This window comes from Neoarius graeffei, chromosome 2, assembly GCF_027579695.1.
Source record: "Neoarius graeffei isolate fNeoGra1 chromosome 2, fNeoGra1.pri, whole genome shotgun sequence".
Classification (NCBI taxonomy): domain Eukaryota; kingdom Metazoa; phylum Chordata; class Actinopteri; order Siluriformes; family Ariidae; genus Neoarius; species Neoarius graeffei.
Genome location: NC_083570.1, coordinates 4,461,538 through 4,481,760, shown reverse-complemented (window position 1 = coordinate 4,481,760; position 20,223 = coordinate 4,461,538).

The following is a 20,223-nucleotide window of genomic DNA, read 5'->3' as shown; positions in this document are numbered from 1 at the left end:
CCCCCCTTGATGGGAGAGGAAGTCCACCATAACCATCTGCACCCCTGGCCTGTGGACCACCTCAAATTTAAATGGCTGGAGTGCCAGATACCAACGGGTGATCCACGCATTGGCATCCTTCATGCGGTGGAGCCACTGCAGGGGCGCGTGGTCCGACCAGAGGGTGAAAGAGCACCCCAGCAGATAGTAGCGGAGGGCGAGGTCCGCCCACTTGATGGCAAGGCATTCCTTCTCTATGGTGCTGTACCTGCCCTCGCGCACCGACAGCTTGCGGCTGATGTACAGCACTGGATGGTCCTCCCCCTCCACCTCCTGGGACAGAACAGCCCCCAGCCCTCTATCCGATGCATCCGTCTGTAAGACAAAGGGAGAGAAAAGTCAGGGGAGTGCAAAAGTGGCCCCCCACACAGTGCAGCCTTTACCTTAGAGAAAGCCCACTGGCATTGCTCCGTCCACTGTACCGGATCTGGTGCCCCCTTTTTTAGTGAGATCAGTTAGCGGGCTGGTGATGTCCGAATAATTAGGTATAAACCTACAATAGTAGCCAGCCAGCCCCAGGAACTGTCTCACCCCCTTTTTGGTCTTGGGCCTCGGGCAGGCCGCAATCACTGCTGTCTTATTGATTTGGGGACGCACTTGCCCATTGCCCAAGTGGAAGCCCAGATACCGTACTTCCACCCACCCAATCGCACACTTCTTCAGGTTGGCTGTGAGCCCCACTCACTTCAGCAACCCCAGGACGGCCCTCAGGTGTTTTAGGTGCCGCGACCAGTCATTACTATAAATAATAATGTCTTCTAGGTATGAGGCCGCATGGGTGGCGTGGGGGTGGAGGACCCTATCCATAAGCAGCTGGAATGTAGCGGGCGCCTCAAACAGCCCAAACGGAAGAGTGACGAACTGGTGTAAGCCAAACGGTATGGAAAAGGCCGTTTTCTCTCAGGATAGTGGAGTCAAGGGGATCTGCCAATATCCCATTATCAAATCCAGTGTCAAATAAAAACGAGCCGTGCCTAGTCGATCGAGCAACTCGTCAATATGAGGCTTTGGGTATGCGTCAAATTTAGATACCGCGTTGACTTTTCTATAGTCCACACAGAACCGGACCGACCCGTCGGCCTTGGGAACCAAGACCACCGAACCGCTCCAGTCACTGTGGGACTCCTCGACGATGCCCATTTCGAGCATGGCCTCAAGTTCTTCCCGAACCACCTTTTTCTTGTGTTTGGGCAGTCTGCAAGGGCGGCTGCACACTACTACCCCCGGGGGTGTCTCAATGTGGTGTTCTATGAGGTGGGTGCAGCCGGGCAGGGGTGAGAACACGTCAGAAAATTCTGTTTGCAACCAGGCGACCTCCGCGAGCTGGGTCAGGGAGAGGTGGGCTCCACAGGGGACCGGAGAGGTGGGTGATGCCGATTTTCCCTTTTGAACCTCCGGCCCCAGCTCCACCTTCTCTGTAACCACCGACACCAGCGCCAGGGGGACCTCCTTGCGCCATTTTAACAGATTGAGGTGGTATATCTGTAACGCCCCACCCCTGTCCGTTCGCCTCACCTCATAGTCGATGTCCCCGACTCACCGTGTGACCTCAAAGGGTCCTTGCCACCTAGCGATTAATTTAGAGCTTGACGTGGGCAACAACACGAGTACTTTGTCTCCCGGTGTGAATTCCCTAAGGCGCATGCCCCTGTTGTACAGGCGGACTTGACATTCTTGAGCCTGCCACAAATTCTCCTGGGTTAGGTGTGTGAGTGTGTGGAGTTCTGCACGCAGGTCAATAACATATTGAATTTCATTTTTGCTCGGGGAAGTTCCCTCCTCCCAATTTTCCCGCAGCACATCTAGGATGCCACGCAGCTTACACCCATATAATAATTCAAATGGGGAGAACCCCATGGAGGCTTGTGGGACCTCTCACACTGCAAAAAGCAAGGGCTCGAGCCATTTATCCCAGTTATGTGCGTCCTCGCCTACAAATTTTTTAATTATGTTTTTGAGGGTGCGATTAAACCGTTCGACTAAGCCGTCTGTTTGTGGGTGATAAACGCTGGTGCGGATCGGCTTGATTCCCAGTAACCCATACAGTTCGCGCAGTGTGCGTGACATAAACGTAGTGCCCTGATCATTCAGAATCTCTTTGGGGATTCCGACTTGGGAGATGACGTGGAAGAGTGCTTCTGCAATACTACGTGCGGAGATATTGCGAAGTGGCACTGCTTCTGGATATCGTGTTGCATAGTCCACCAGAACTAAAATAAAGCGATACCCTCGTGTTGACCGAACTAATGGCCCGACGAGACCCATCCCAATTCTTTAAAACGGGGTCTCGATTAATGGTAGAGAGTGCAAAGGCGCTTTTGGGATGGCCGTTGGATTTACTAACTGGCATTTGCGGCATGCCGTACACCACCCACGGACATCACTGCGAATCCGTGGCCAATAGAACTGGGCCAGTATTCAGGCTAGTGTCTTATCCTGCCCTAAGTGTCCAGCCATGGGATTAAAGTGAGCTGCCTGGAATACCAATTTGCGGCGGCTCTTTAGGATCAAAAGTTGGGTTATTTGTTCCTTAGTCTGAATGTCCTGCGTCACTTGGTATAACCCATCCTTAATAATCGAAAAATAGGGGAAGGATGGGGTGGCGTTTGGCTGGAGCATTTGACCATTGATTACTCTCACTTGGTCAAACGCATGCCACAGAGACTTGTCTCACGATTGCTCTAACGGAAAATCCGCGAGGGATTCCCCGAGAGGGGGAAGAGGGGCCTGCTGCTCCTCACTCTGACGCGGTGATGACATAGACAGATCTGTGACAGCTGCTCCCGCCAATGCCACACCGGGACCTCCCCCTGCTGAACTACGGCAGGACCCACTCTTCACTAAGTGCGTCATTAAATCCTGAAATCCCGGCCAATCAGTCCCCAAAATTATCGAGTGGGTAAGGCGAGGATTAACTGCCGCCTGTACTCTAAATTTCTCCCCTCGAAACAGAATGTGGACCGACACTAAAGGGTAGTTGTGAACATCCCCATGCACACACAACACCTTCACCAACTGTGCTCTTCCCAATGCCTCGTCTTGCACCAGGCTTTGGTGGATTGAGGTCTGATTACAGCCAGAGTCCACCAAAGCCTGATACGTATCCCCTTGGATACTCACCGGTATGCGATATACTGCGTCCCGATCGTGGGTAGTTCCTGGCGCGTCGGGGATCCGGACCACCGCGCCCACCTCCATCGCTGAGCACTGATGCTGGAGGTGCCCTGGCTCCCCACAGTGCCAGCACACTGGCCCAGGCTCTCTCTCTGCACCGGTGTTCCGGATATCACTCACCTGAGGGGGGGAAGACACAGACATGGAAGTAGGAAATGGTAGGACACCGCAGGTGCGGCGGGCCGGCTGGGGTGGAGCTGGCCCCCGCCTCTGCGGTGGGGGAATGGGGCGAGGAACAGAAGGGGAGAGAGAGAGAGAGAGAGAGAGAGAGAGAGGGGAGGGGAGAAGGGGAGACACGCTGTCCTGCCGTTGGAACGGCCGCCATATGGTCCTCTGCCAGCTCGATGGCCTGATTCAGTGACGCCAGGTGATGGCACTGGACCCACTCCGCGGTTCCTTCCGGAAGTCGTGCGACGATCTGCTCCAGCACCACCAGATCGATGGTGTCATGGTTGTCGGCCCTCAGCCACCAGCGGCAGGCGTCCCGGAGTTACTGGCCAAACGCGAACGGCTGGCTGACCTCCTCCAGGCGCAGTGTGCGGAAGTGCTGCCACTGCTGCTCCGGAGTGTGACCTACGCGCTGGAGGACGGCCCTGCTGAGGTCCGCATAAACCAGCCGGCTGTCGGCGGGGAGCTGTAGCGCGGCCAGCTGCGCCTCGCCCATGAGCAGGGGGAGGAGGCGTGCAGCGCGCTGTTCCACCAGCCAACCCCACACCTCTGCTGCCTGTTCAAAGAGAGTGAGGAAGGCCTCGGGGTTGTCGTGTGGGCCCATCTTCATTAGGGTAAGGTGGGGAGGGCCCGCGGTGGTGGAGGTGGTGGACCCCACCGACGAGAGTAGGTGCCAGAATGCCTGGTGATCTTCCTGCTGCGCCAGCACCAGGGCCTCGAACCTTTGCTCCTGTTCCTTCCGGAGGGCGACCAGCGCCTGGCTCTGTTGGGCCGTGGCAAGGGCATGGATCAGGTCCTTGAAGGGGGAGGACTCCATGGGGCTGTTCTCTCCTGCGCTCCTTCCCCGGGTTTCGGCACCACTGTAGCAAGTGTTCTAGGTGGGTGGAGCATGGCAGGCCAGAACTGAGTTCTCAAAAATTCGTTTATTGAAGCTTTTCAGCTTTTAACTACACACATACACACACGCACGCACACAAGTATCCAGGTTGGGGAGTAGCTCCCTTCCTCCGCTCTCCCTCTCCTCTTATAGGGCACGGTCACTGGGGAAGAGACACAAACACAGGTTAATTCCTGTCAGGTGCAGTGATTCCGCCACTTACCTTCCCTGAGTCCGCCCTCCATTCACAGACCGACGCTTGACCACGTCCCTGCTGCCACAGTAAAAAAAAAAACAGTGAAGGGGAGCGCTACACAAATATGTAAGGAATGTGGGTGAAGTTGAGAAAATAAGAGGAGGTAATGAGATGGGGAAAAAAGTCAGGAGATACTTTTCTTTGGGCAAAGTTGATCAGATACCACGGTTAAACACATGAGCCAAATACACGCGATGGGAGGGTAAGATGGCGGCCAGATGGCTTCACTCGTCTCTACAGCGGGGAATAGGCTCTGAGCTCTCCAGATTTCATGTCGAGCTCAGTGTACACCACCCACATAATGATCACTGAAAACACTGTGTGTTAAATCAACATTTTCTGTCAAGGTTAATTATGGCAGTAGTTTACCTGGGCTCTCACGACTGCCTCACTACTGCCACTGTTGGGAGTGGAGCAAGAAGGTGAAAGGAAATCAAATTCCTATCATAACGAAAAAAAATGTTAAAAATTAATTAAATTAAATTAATGAAATCAGCACTTTAAAGCAGTCCCTCTTATTGATATTTTAATAGAAGGATTGATTCTCAAGACTGAACAATAATGGATCAAAAATATTCATAATGTGATATCGATCCAGGCGGCACAGTGGTGTCGTGGTTAGCACTGTCGCCTCAGAGCAAGAAGGTCCGGGTTCGAGCCCCGTGGCTGGCGAAAGCCTTTCTGTGCTGAGTTTGCATGTTCTCTTCGTGTCCACGTGGGTTTCCTCCGGGTGCTCCGGTTTCCCCCACAGTCCAAAGACATGCAGGTTAGGTTAACTGGTGACTCTAAATTGACCGTTGGTGTGAATGTGTGTGAATGGTTGTCTGTGTCTATGTGTTAGCCCTGTGATGACCTGGCGACTTGTCCAGGGTGTACCCCGCCTTTCGCCTGTAGTCAGCTGGGATAGGCTCCAGCTTGCCTGCGACCCTGTAGAACAGGATAAAGCAGCTACAGATAATGAGATGAGAATGAGATATCAATCCACCCATCCTTACAAGAAAGCTTTAGTGTTTCATGAAGTTTCATCTGGCTATCATTATCTGTGTGTATTTCTGAAATTAATCCTAATCAGTGCGGCTACATAGGTTACATTTATGCACTGAAGGGAGATGAAATGGTTAATAGTGGAGTGTTCATGATCTCTCTGTGTTCGTGCTCCTCCTCTCTCCATTGCTCTTTCACACACAGAACCAGGAAGTAACTCCTCATTTCGGAGAAAAACAACTGATCTCTCTCTCTCTCTCTGTGATTTCAGGAAAATGGCTGAGGCCAGTATGTCAGTAGCTCAGGACCAGTTCAGGTGCCCAGTGTGTCTGGATCTCCTGAAGGATGCGGTGACTATCCCCTGTGGTCACAGTTTCTGTAAGGTGTGTATTAATGGCTGCTGGGATCAGGAGGATCAGAAGGGCGTCTACAGCTGTCCTCAGTGCAGAGACACTTTCACTACAAGGCCTGTTCTACGCAGAAACAACATGCTGGATGAAGTGGTGGAGAAACTGAAGAAGACTGAAGTCCAAGCTGCTTCTCCTGCTCACTGTTACGCTGGACCTGGAGATGTGGAGTGTGATTTCTGCACCGGGAGAAAACACAAAGCCGTCAAGTCCTGTCTGATGTGTCTGGCTTCATTTTGTGAAACTCATCTGAAACCTCACTATGAAGTTTCTTCATGGAAAAAACACACATTAATTGAAGCCTCAGCAAAACTCCAAGAGAAGATCTGCTCTGAACATAACAAGCTGATTGAGATCTACTGTCGTACTGATCAAACCTGCATCTGTTATTTGTGTACGATGGATCATCACAAAGGTCACGACACCGTCACAGCCGCAGCAGAAAGAGCTGAGAAACAGGTGAGAACTAGAAATCTTTCCAGAATTAAATCATCTTAATTATAGTTTCCCATCTAGAAACAGGTGCTTTAGTCAGTGATATGATTTGAACTTTAATTTCAATGTGTGTCTCAATCAGAAGGATTCTGTAAAAGCTGATTAAAATTGTCTGTGTTCTGGTGAAGAGTTAAATTTATCTTCAATGATGGTCATAATCTGGTCAAACCAGTTAGCAAACATTTCACACACACACACACACACACACAGTACATAACATTCACAGCTGTAAGAAACATGAATGTACTTTGAACTGACATTAATATGTAACCAGTTCGCTCGTACTGTATAAAAAGTTGAATGTATTTTATTTGTCCTCAGAGTGAGTTAAAGGAGGAGCAGATGAAATCCCAGCAGAGAATCCAGGAGAAGCAGAAGAAGGTGCAGGAGCTGAAACAGGCTGTGAACACTATAAAGGTGAGCAGTGAGCAGAGACAGAGCTGCTCCTAGAACCACACACAACATGGACAACGAGTCATTTACAGTCCCAGTAAGAGAGGGAATGATAGATGAGCTTTAAATCTTGTGTGTGTGTGTGTGTGTGTGTGTGTGTGTGTGTGTGTGTGTGTTTGTGTGTGTGTGTGTGTCCTAACAGCTCAGTGCACAGACAGCAGTGGAGGACAGTGAGAGGATCTTTACTGAGCTGATCAGCTCCATGGAGAAAAAGCGCTGGGAGGTGACGGAGCTGATCAGAGATCAGGAGAAGGCTGAACTGAGTCGAGCTGAACGACTCCTGGAGCAACTGGAGCAGGAGATTGCTGATCTTCAGAGGAGAGTCACTGAGCTGGAGCAGCTTTCACACACACACGATCACATCCATTTCCTCCAGGTAACACTCACTGTCTGATCTACAGAGCCAGCTGTTCCTCACACACTCTCTAAAACACCTCTCATTAAGGGAACAATAAATGTCCCTGTCTGACATCACAAGTGGGTTTTAAATTTCATTTGCTTTCTGTAGGTTTTAGCTTCAGGACATCGGTCTCCTCAATTTCAGAGACCAGATTTTCACACATCCAGCATCACTGTCCATCAACATCTCTCATTTGATGGAGTGAGGAATTCTCTCTCAGATCTGAAAAAGAGACTCGAGGAATTCTGTGAGGAGGAATTCAACAAAATCCCTCCACATGGTAAGAGGAGCTGTTCCTGCTGGAGAAACACAGTGATGTGTTATTTCTTAGCGATGCTCCTGCTTTCTTTTCTGCAGACACTTTATTCACCCGACACTTTGAACTAAAACACTGATTTAAAATGAATAAACTGACTGGATCACTTTAAAGGTTCTGACTGCAAAGTTGAATTCTGGGTAAAATGTTCTCTTGCTGTTCCTGTTGGAGTTTCGAGATGTTTCGCTGCTGCACAAACACACTGTGTCCTGTGTGTAAATGTTTTGCCGAGATAAAAAGCGTCCTGCATTTTACAATTCCAAAAATTGCTGAAGCAAATGAGCAAGAATATCACGTGACCACAATGGGGCGTGTTTGACCTACTGTTCACCAAGACAAGTCGGCCTGGGCAAACATGGTGGACTCGGCTCTGCCACCACCTAAAAGCCAGCAGGAAAGAATAGAATAGAATAGAATGCCTTTATTCTCACTGCACAAATGTACAACGAAATTTAGTTCATCATAGGAGAGCAAAGCCTCTGCGTACATGCACGCCGCCACTCTTGGGCACTTCAGCTCAAAGCTGAAGAAAAGGAAAGCCTGCCGAGTGAGTGTAATTGCAAGATGGAGCAAGGTTAGATGGCATTTCTTTTTTTTTTGGACAGATAACTAAATCATTCTGGCCAGTTCTTTGCTCCGTTAGCTTTAGAATGCATGGGCTCGACTCCATAGTCCTGAGTACGGAGTTATAGGGGTCTTTCACATGACATCATCGTAACTGCAGATTTGTTCATCTGGCCAAGCTTTGTGTTTGACAACGACCAGCACAATTTTTCTTTTTTGGAAATTTCCCAAAACATTCTGGCCCAAAACCTACCTCGGAATATTGGTAGGCACCTGTAGTTTTGTCTGCCTTTAGTATTTCTGGTGTGTTTACAAATCCCAAATGTCAAATAATTCAGGATGTCGTAGTGTCCCAAATCCGGTAGCCGGTTTGCCAAACACTTTTCAAGAAGAATAAATACATCTGTGGCTAAATTGAGAAGAAAAAGCCCTTATTTTTGTCACAAATACGCTCAAGCACAGCAAAACTCCTCCTCTGACTTTAAACCATTTGAAGCTGTGAACGCGTGCACATACATTTCAGGATTTGAATGTAATGCGATCTGCTGGTATTTCATTCATCTCATCTCATTATCTCTTGCCGCTTTATCCTGTTCTACAGGGTCACAGGCAAGCTGGAGCCTATCCCAGCTGACTACAGGCGAAAGGCGGGGTACACCCTGGACAAGTCGCCAGGTCATCACAGGGCTGACACATAGACACAGACAACCATTCACATCTACGGTCAATTTAGAGTCACCAGTTAACCTAACCTGCATGTCTTTGGACTGTGGGGGAAACCGGAGCACCCGGAGGAAACCCACGCGGACACGGGGAGAACATGCAAACTCCACACAGAAAGGCCCTCGCCGGCCCCAGGGCTCGAACCCAGGACCTTCTTGCTGTGAGGCGACAGCGCTAACCACTACACCACCGTGCCATCTGCTGGTATTTTTTAATTTTAATTGTCATGATGTTTTCTGCACATCGCCACCTTGGTGTGATGCAGTCCCAGAGTTATGCTCATTAGTTAAGGCTCTTGGTGTTCGGCTGTTTCCGTAGGGCCACACTGTTTACCTCAAGAAGTAGGAAAACGGTCTCCGAATGGAGAAAAGTGACTCTCAGCACATCAAACTGTTTACACCTCGTCCGCATGATCTTGATCTTATGAGAGAGGAAAATGTCATGCACAAGAATTTTTTTTTTAATTTCAGAGAACTTTGCAGTCAGCACCTTTAAACTCTTTCCATCTTTTACACAAACTAATGTTTCCATTTTACTCTCCACAACTGCAGCAGTTCAGATCATTTCAGGACCAGAACCACAGAGCAAAGAAGAGTTTCTGAAATGTACGTCTAAAACACACACACACACACACACACACTCTCTCTTCGTTTAAATAGATTGTGTGAATTAAACCCAACATGTTCACATTGTTGAGTTTGGTTCTCTCTTATTTTAGATTTCTGTTATCTGACTCTGGATCCCAACACGGTACATCGTCACCTCATTCTGTCTGAGAAGAACAGAGAGGTGAGAAACAGTGGGAGAGCGCAGCGTTACTCTGATCATCCAGAGAGATTTGATTACTGGGAGCAGGTGTTGTGTAAGGAGAGTGTGTGTGGACGCTGTTACTGGGAGGTGGAGTGGAGCGGTGCTGGTGTGTACATATCAGTCTCATATAAAGACATCAGCAGGAAAGGACTGGGTAATGAGTGTGGGTTTGGAGGCAACAATCAGTCCTGGAGTCTGTGGTGTTGTTCTTCTTCTTCTCTCTCTTTCTGGCACAACAACATTAAGACTGATCTCAGAGTTCCATCACCCTCCAGAATAGGAGTGTATGTGGATCACAGTGCAGGAACTCTGTCCTTCTACAGCGTCTCTGACACGATGAAGCTCCTCCACAGAGTCCACACCACATTCACTCAGCCTCTATACGCTGGGCTCTGGCTCCCCTGGGTTTCTGGTTCTACAGCGAGATTGTGTGATCCAGAATAAAAGTGTGTAGTGTTTTCTGTAAAATTCCTGCACGTTGTCACATTGTTGCTCAGTCGTCTGTTTCACTAGAACACAATCCAGCTGCACAAAACACTCATTTTAATATTTAAATTAAAACAGATGAATAATTTAAAATAATTAAAAAGGAAATGTTGAAAATTAACTGTCAGACAAGAAACTCGTCAAATTTAAAAAGAAAATGATCTCATGACCTTCGCATTATAAAGTTGTGTTTGTTTCATATTAAGCAGCGTCTCATTAAATAACTAATAAACAGTAAAAAAGCCAGAACAGAACAACATTTTAAACCTGTTCAGGTCACACTATATAAAAATAAAACATCACTTTTGGAATGAATTTGATTTTTCTGCTTGTGTTCTAAGATGTAAAATCCACATTCACTTTTTCAAATCTGAAGTTGTTTCTAAACCCTGAGATTTGATTGTAAAACATTGAACAATATTTAAACTCCATTAGAACATCCAGTACATGATCGGTTCAGGCTGCCGATGTCATGTTCATCCCATATTCAGCCTGGATGATGATTGGCCCACAGATAGAACCTTATAAATCCAGGTTTATCTGTGAGTTTGGGATTTTTATCCAAATATTACAATCAAAGCTTTGCAGAATAAAAGATAAGAGCACAGGAGAATAAAGTTTCCCCCAGTGATGGAGTTTCTGTGATGAACTCATTTTCAGACAGAAGCTTTTAATACTGAGGTCAGGATGTCAGCAAGCTGCTGGATTGATACGCAACGGGGTTTTTCTTCACTTTGGATGGATATTTTTAGATTATTTAATCTGTGGGAAATAACTACAGTGTCTTAAATATGTTTGTGAAAATCACTGCCAACCTACAACTGACTTTTTCCTCCAAAAAACATCTCTTTTAATGTTGTCATATATTGTCTGTGTGAATAATGATGATAAATCTGTCTCTGTGAACTGGACCTGTCTGTGATTCTTTTCATTTTCAATAAAATAAAGCAACAAGTCCAATACAGTTCTCTGTTCTGATTGGTCAGAAGGTGTTGATTAATTTTCCATAACATCAGCTCTGACAATGGTGCATGTTCATCCCATCCAGTTTTAAAACATGTAAAGAAAGCAGTCCAGGATTCATTCTGGTATTTTTTAACACCTGTTACTTTGGAGAGATCGGAAGCAGATTAAAATTTTAATACGAGGGGAAGTCAAAAAGTTTTAAGACAAGCTGAAAAAAAATCTTTGTTCATGAAAATAAAGTTATTTCTCTACATATCCTCCATTTAAGTCTAAACATTTCTGCAAGTGGTGTTTCCATCAGAGAATTCCTTCTTTGTAGAATTCTGGGGGATGTTTTTCACACCTTTTGAAATTATAACATCTGTCTGAGAACTTTCGACTTGCCCTCATTTTTATGCTTTAGAAGCCTGGTTAGCTGTTCAAACATACGCTCAACGTGTCACAGCTTGCTTTGAGCAGTTTAGCAGTTAAACAGCTTCAGCAGTTGCTTCATGCAGACAGCAAAAGTGTTGATGTTCTTTTCATGAGGGAGAGCTGGCTGAGAGCCAGGCTCATGGGCGGGACTGATGGCGACTGCAGCGAGGCACTCATTGCTTCCATATACGAGTTAGTCTGCAGAGGGATGGAACACTGAATAAAACTTGCAGATATGAACAGAACTTTGGCGGCACGGTGGTGTAGTGGTTAGCATGGTCACCTCACAGCAGGAAGGTTCTGGGTTCGAGCCCAGTGGCCAGCGGGGCCCTTTCTGTGTGGAGTTTGCATGTTCTCCCCGTGTCTCCGTGGGTTTCCTCCGGGTGCTCTGGTTTCCCCCACAGTCCAAAGACATGCAGTTAGGTTAATATGGGACGGCCTTGGGCTGAGGTGCCCTTGAGCGAGGCACTGAGCTCCCAACTGCTCCCCAGGCGCTGTTAGCATGGCTGCCCACTGCTCTGGGTATGTGTGTGTGCTCATTGCTCATGTGTGTGTGTGCATGTGTGTGTTCACTGCTTCAGATGGGTTAAATGCAGAGAGGAAATTTCACAAGTGTGTGATGAATAAAGTTGTGCTTTCTTTCTTTCTTTCTTTCTTTCAAAGCACAGTTGAGTTTACTAAGAAACTGAAGCCAGCACACATGCATTAACAGATGATACGGGAAAGATCTCAGTCAGGTTTTTGATTGCGCCACTTTCTCAACATTAGCATGTCTAATATAGTTCTAATTCCATGTCGGATCTTCTACTCTAACATCTATCATCACACCAGCATTTAACAAAATACCTTCATCAAAAGAACCATCTCCAAGGAAAGGTCGAGACTGAGGTTGACACTCCATTCATCCTGATAAATTGTCAATGAAAGGCTGCATGTAGTATTCCAATCCATGACTGTTCATGCATTCGTGAGGAGTTTTATTCTGGGACAGACCACTTCCACCCATGGAACACACACATTGATACAAAATTACACAAACAGAGGATCAATAATTGAGTGGAGTACTGAAAAATTAACTGATCCTGTGACACTGTAAGATTTATAGCATCCAGTTGTATGCGCCTTGAGTCAGACTCGTGAACCTCTTGCAATGAGAAGCAATCAAAATAGGGTTTACCATACACACAGATTACAACAGTCACTTCCAATTCGTTCTGAGAAACTTCAGCAAAACGACTTATACTTTTAAAACATATATACAAACACAACTGGGACAAACAGATGTGTATATGTTAGGGTTTTGCTGGGATTCAAACCTGGTTCACTGGTGTGATAATCCAGCAAACCCCCACTAGGCCAACAGGGGGATGACTCAAATGCAGAGGCGTGAGGCGGAAGGACAAAAAGTATCATAAGGTTTATTTACAATATTTACAAAAATCCAAAAAGTATAATCCAAAACGCTCAGAAGATCTCTCTCTCTCTCATTATCTCTAGCCGCTTTATCCTTCTACAGGGTCGCAGGCAAGCTGGAGCCTATCCCAGCTGACTACGGGCGAAAGGCGGGGTACACCCTGGACAAGTCGCCAGGTCATCACAGGGCTGACACATAGACACAGACAACCATTCACACTCACACCTACGGTCAATTTAGAGTCACCAGTTAACCTAACCTGCATGTCTTTGGACTGTGGGGGAAACCGGAGCACCCGGAGGAAACCCACGCGGACACGGGGAGAACATGCAAACTCCACACAGAAAGGCCCTCGCCGGCCCCAGGGCTCGAACCCAGGACCTTCTTGCTGTGAGGCGACAGCGCTAACCACTACACCACCGTGCCGCCGATCAGAAGATCTTAAGGGAAAAAAATAAAAAATTCCAAAAGTTCAAAGTCAATACAAAAGCCCAAAAAACTAGAAAAGAAAAGGCAAAAATACTAAATGCTCAGAAGATTCACAAAGTCAAAAAACAAAATCCACAAAGTCCAAAAGAAAGCAAAAATACAAAGAACACGAGGACATGGACGAGGAAATCGGAACAGAGGTAACTGGAGCTTATACATAGCACAAAGACTCCATGACAAGAGGACTGAACTCATCTCATCTCATCTCATTATCTCTAGCCGCTTTATCCTTCTACAGGGTCGCAGGCAAGCTGGAGCCTATCCCAGCTGACTACGGGCGAAAGGCGGGGTACACCCTGGACAAGTCGCCAGGTCTGACACAGGGCTGACACATAGACACAGACAACCATTCACACTCACATTCACACCTACGGCCAATTTAGAGTCACCAGTTAACCTAACCTGCATGTCTTTGGACTGTGGGGGAAACCAGAGCACCCGGAGGAAACCCACGCGGACACGGGGAGAACATGCAAACTCCACACAGAAAGGCCCTCGCCGGCCCCGGGGCTCGAACCCAGGACCTTCTTGCTGTGAGGCGACAGCGCTAACCACTACACCACCGTGCCGCCCGAGGACTGAACTCAGGGGGGTAAAAATACACAAAATAAATTGGAAACAGGTGACACTAATGAAAACAGGCAATCAACACAAACCACAGGACACAGTGGCGACCTCTAGAGGCCAAAACAAACATAGACAAAAAACAGGAAATAACAGCGGCCTCTAGAGGCCAAAACAGTCCCAGTCCTAACAGTATAAGGAGGAAAAGGAATTCCAGAAAATCAACATTCTTCAAAATATCGATATTTAGAATATACTTACGAACGTATCTTTATATCAGACTGGTTTGATGAACTGCTGTGCACCAGCCTGTGTATTGTCTGGATGATTTTATGATTAATAGCTTGACCAGCAGGTTTCTCTAGTCAACAAGTGAAGCCTCAAGAAATGAACCATTTCAACGCAATTAGCTGGAAAGCTTCAGTGTTTCATGAAGCTTCATCTGTCCATCATTATTTAAAGTTATTCATTTACAGTAAAAATGAATGATTATCTCTAATGGAATTAGAAACCCAGACATTCTAACTGATACGGTCTCAGATTTGCAAATTTCTAACATTTCACACAACTCAATTTGTATGAAAATGTAATGATGTTCAAGTGTAGGGGTGGACTGATGGTGATTTAAGGGTGGGGCTAATATTTGTACCTTTCCTTAGAACTTCATTTAAAAGAAATTGAACAAAATCCAACGATGTTAATTCTGTAAGGAGGAATTCAACCAAATCCGTCCACATGGTACGTGGAGCTGTTCCTGCTGGAGAAACACAATATTTAGTTTTTACTTTACTTGCTCAGCAACAGCCATATGCCTTTATGCCCCATCAATAAATAAACTTTATTACTTGATCTGCATTACATTAGCATGAGGACTAGCTCAGAGGTTTATTTATTCCTGATTCATTTTTGTAGCCAGTTTGCTCCATTGACAAATACTTTCAATAAAATACTGCTTGAAAATGTTTTCACGAACAATCACCTTTACCTTTTTCCAACTTTTAGACAAACTTATGATGCTTTTGTCTTTATTTCTGTTTCTCTCCACAGCTGCAGCAGTTCAGCAGATGATTTCACCACCACAGCCAGAAAGCAGAGAAGATTTTCTGAAATGTACATCTGAAAAAACAAACACACACAAAAAAAAACCCACAAGTTTTCTTTGAGACTGACGTCAGGAAATGAAATTGAGTTAAACGTATCACAATTTATCTTGTATAAACTCTCACTACAGCATTACAATGATAATAATGATTCTTTTATAATTTGGTAACAATTCTGTGCAGCACCTCAAAGCTCAAATTATCGACTTTGCAAGTTTCAGTTTTCATACAACACATGAAGTTACACGTTGTGGCTCAGGAATACTTCTGAAAACCATCGTCTGTGAAAACAGTTTATCACTGTGTAACCCCCATGAGTTATTGCACCACATTCAGTCAGTGATTTTTCATACATCAACCCTTTCTTTCACTTGTCCATAGTGTATAACCCCCTTGCTGTTAAGTTGTTGTTGGGGGTAGGGAGATATTTACAGACGCTCCCTGGGGAATTCCCATAGGTATTAGCTATGACCGTGGTTGGGTATTCGTAGACACTCCCTAAGGAACGTAAGCATCGAACACATAGGCTAGCGTTCGTCTTTTATTTTCCTCAGACCAGACGCCCCATTGATTCCACGGATAAAGCATAGATTTAGTGATCAAATGAATAAATAGATTTTGATTACACACACACCACACCAACACATCCACACAACATACCCACACAACAATAGTGATCCCCCAAGATTTTGGTTCCCGCAGAAAATTTTTGTTCCATTTGTAATTGAAAGATATCCTGGCTGGTTCCCCCCTTCAAGTGCCGTACGACTTGTGGATTCTGCCCTGGTCCTGGACTAACTCTGTCGCTGCCACATAATTCGCCTTCGAAGGATTGATGTTGAAGAGAGCAGTAGGAGTGGACTGATACTTACGAACTCGGAGTACAGAACTGCATAGGTTTTTTGAGACACTTTCTTCATCCCTTTTGATACTTTGTTTTGACACTTTTCTTTTTTTTCCTGCGATCTCAGAGGACAATCTTTCTTTTATTCCTTTTGCTTTTGGGGTTGTTGGATCCAACAAAGGGTAGATTTAGATTTTGAATTTTCCATATATTTCACACTATTCTGTGCCTGTTTAACGATTGTATAGACTGCAAATATTTTATATCATTACTTTATATTGTCTTGTGCCTATTATACCTGATTGATATTTCTTCCTTTATATCCTGATATTGGGTCCGGTACACCGAATGCCCTAATTTCACGGTGATTGCCATTTAGCTTTACACAACACTAAATTTACATTTCACCACACTCATTTAACATCACACCCCATTTATTTAACACTACATAGCATTCATTGATATTATATATAGATATTACACAGTATTCCTTCCACATTACAGATATTCATGTAGTACTACACCACATTTGTTTCACACCTTACATTCATTTCCCATCATGTAATAATTCCCTCTGCACACTGAAACTAGATCCATTTTAGATTTAGATATTGACTTCTATTGATCCTCTTCTGCGGTAAATGTAACAATACAGAATAATTTTATATAAACCTTAATTGTTGTTGTCTGTGTTATTGTGTGGTGTGGCAGTAATACTATAATATAATAGTGTTCACTACTGCAGTCCTCCTGTTCGAACCCAGGGATAAGAACTCAGTTGACTATTAGATGCATTAGATTTATTAGATAGCAACGAGAAGTCTACCCAGGTAGGCAGAGTTACATAATTAGTGGTGAGCCAGCCAGGAGGATTGCTTTTCGTAGTTTAACCCTGCCTACCCACAATACACAGTAGTTAACCTTTTTAACTTAAGCACAACCCCAAAGCAATGGATCTTTGTGATCGTTTTAGTGTCGACGGACAAAAATCCCTCTTTGCCACAGGCATTGAAGACATCTACACCAATGAAGAAATAGAGCAGGTATTTTCAATTAATGGAAATATTAGTAAAATTGTTAGGATACCAGATAAAGAGAATGAGCCACAGGGTAGAGTTTTAATAGAATATTCATCAAATAAGTCCATCACTAAAATTGACCCCATAGTGTTAGGCAGGATAGCAAGCCCACATGACCCCAATGAGACATGGCATGTCAGGACCATAAGAGGAATGTATGAAGAGGAGGCAGGAAAGCAACTAGCTCAACGCTACTTGTATGAACTCAGGGCTGTGGCAGGTTCTAACACTGCAGGCTTCCTCAAAGCACTTCAAGGTGAACTGCAAGTTGCCAAAGATACTGATCGTAGCTCACCCACTACCACCTGTGATCCCAGAATGACACACCAAGCCATGTCAAGTCCACACATTCCCAGTACACCCTCTCCCAGTGTTCCAGCTAGCCCTGTTCACATGGATGATAGTGTAGTAAACCCTCCACACATTCAGAGAATGATCGTTGAGCATGTCATCCGCACTGAGTCTGCCCCACTACACTCTCTCCATCACCCCAGGCTTCGCACCTTTTCTGGCCACACCCCAAGGCCCAATGGTGAAGTTGATTATGAGACCTGGCATGCCCAGGCTGACCTCTTGATTAGTGACCCCTCTTTAAGTGACACTCAAAAAGTGCATAAGATCCTGGAAAGTTTACTGACCCCCGCTACTGATGTAGTAAAGCCACTCGGCATAACCTCATCACCAGACACTTATGTCACACACCTTGACTCTGCATTTGGCGTGGTGGAAGACAGGGAAGAATTGTTTGCAGCCTTTCTGAACTGTAGCCAGAACAGTGGTGAAAAGCCCTCCATGTATCTAAATAGACTGCACACACTCCTCACCAAAGCCACGTCTAGAGGGGGAGCCTCATGTGACGATGCAAGCAAGCTGCTACTCCGCCAGTTCTGCAGGGGCTGTTGGGACCAGAACCTCATCATGAGCCTGCAGCTGGAGCCCAAGAAAGAGAACCCACCATCATTCCCTGACCTGCTCCTGATGTTGAGAACTGAAGAAGACCGTAGGCCCGCCAAGTATGAGCGTATGAAGAAGCACTTAGGAACCACTAGAGCTGCAGCACACGCCCATTCCATTCTTGGCATGCCCTCTTACGATGTTGACCCTGTCCGGATGGCCCAGCACCAACAAAGTGAGGACTCAAAGCAGGAAAAGAAACCAGTGAAGCTGGATGCACAGGTGGAAACCCAAGACAACAGTGAGCTGGAAAAGAAAATTGAGGCATTAACGAGGCAAGTTGAAATATTGTCACACCATGCAAAAGTTGAAAGAGAAAGTAGTAACATCGAACGCAGTGGTTGTCCTCCAGCCAACTACACTCACCAAAAGACTGCAGTGTCTCCAGGGATGCTGAGGGCATGGTTCTGCTTCAGGTGTGGTGGAGATGGGCACATCGCTGCCAAGTGTTCCCACAATGCTAACCCAGGGCTGGTGTACCAGAAGAAAGCTGAACTGAGGGAGAGACAGGACCGTCTCAGATGCCAACAGAACACCTTTCACCCTCATTTAAACTGCTGACAGCGCCTGTACAGGGACGCCCAGGAGCTGAGAGTTTAAGTAACTTTAGTCCCACCACAGCAGAATGTAAAGCCACTACGCAGAGACACGCTGGAACAAACTACCATGTCATTCCTCCCTTACCCTCAGGACTTATTGGCCCTCGCTGTGCAGCATCAGTTTATGTTGAAGGTGTGCCATGTGAGTCCATACTGGACACTGGTTCACAGGTTACGACCATCTCAGAGTCTTTCCACAATGAATTTTTGTCTCCTCTCCCTATCCAACCTATCCATACTCTTCTTGAAATCGAGGGTGCAGGTGGCCAGAATGTCCCGTATCTGGGCTATGTGGAAGTGAACATCTTCTTTCCCCAGACCATAACTGGAAAGAAGGCAGATTTGAGGACTCTTGTGCTTGTAGTTCCAGAACATCACTTAAACAGTAAAATTCCCCTTTTGATTGGAACAAACGTCCTTGACCGACTTTACCAACACGGCATTGGACATGATGGCCTCAAATCCCTTTTCCAAGCTCACTCTGATGGCAGCTACGCACAGCTTTTCCTACATATTGCAAAGACCCATGAGACCACAAAACACCCACACACTGTGAAGCTGCAAGGACGGAGAACCCTCACCATACCTGCTAAGCAGAAGCTATGCACCACTGGCATTGTCAGGGTAGGAAAGATTGCCCACCACACTGACTTTGTACTTGAGCCACATGAACACTGTCCATTGCCAGGTGGAGTACTCCTTGAGTCTGCTCTTGTAAATGTCCCAAGTGAAGCCAGCTGTAAAGTCCCCATCATCCTGCGCAACTTGAGTGACCATGACATAACGTTACATCAACAGAGCATTCTTGCACAGCTATCAGCAGCTCACTGTGTTACCCCACTCGATCCTGACCGACGTGCTTCTGGCCTTCCTGACTCATCTCCGGGCCTACTCAGATTTGACCTTGAGAATTCCCCTATCCCTGAACAATGGAAAAGGCGTGTCACAGAGAAACTTAACAGTATCCCTGAAGTTTGTGCCACAGACGATCTGACATACGGCCATACCACTGTAGTGAAGCATCACATTAGGTTACAAGATGATACCCCATTCAAAGAAAGATCAAGGCCCATCCACCCGTGTGACAGAGAAGCTGTAAAACAGCACCTGAGAAAACTGCTTGACACAGGAATCATCCGAGAGTCAGAAAGCCCATTTGCTTCCCCGATCGTAGTTGTACGGAAAAAGAATGGAACCATCTGTCTATGTGTTGACTACAGAAAGCTGAATACCCGCACCATCAAAGACGCTTACGCCCTCCCGAACATCGAGGAGACCTTCACCGCCCTAAATGGAGCCAAATGGTTTTCTGTGATGGACCTCAAGTCTGGGTATTATCAAGTTGAAGTGGCTGAAGAAGATAAATACACTGCAAAAACAGATTTTTAAGAAAGTAAAAAAAGGCTTTTTTCTAGAAAATTTGTCCTATTTTTAGTCTAACAAGAAGAAGAATCTTGACAAGCATTTTTCACATGAGAAAAATAGTCTCATTTTGAGAAAATATATCTAACTTTTTCTTAATAAGATTTACCAGCTAAGATCAAGCTCAATTTAACTAGCAACAAGGTATGGACATGTTTTGCAAATTATCCAAGCAAAGGATGAAGATTATGTTCCTTATTTTAAGATTAAGACCACTTGCACAACT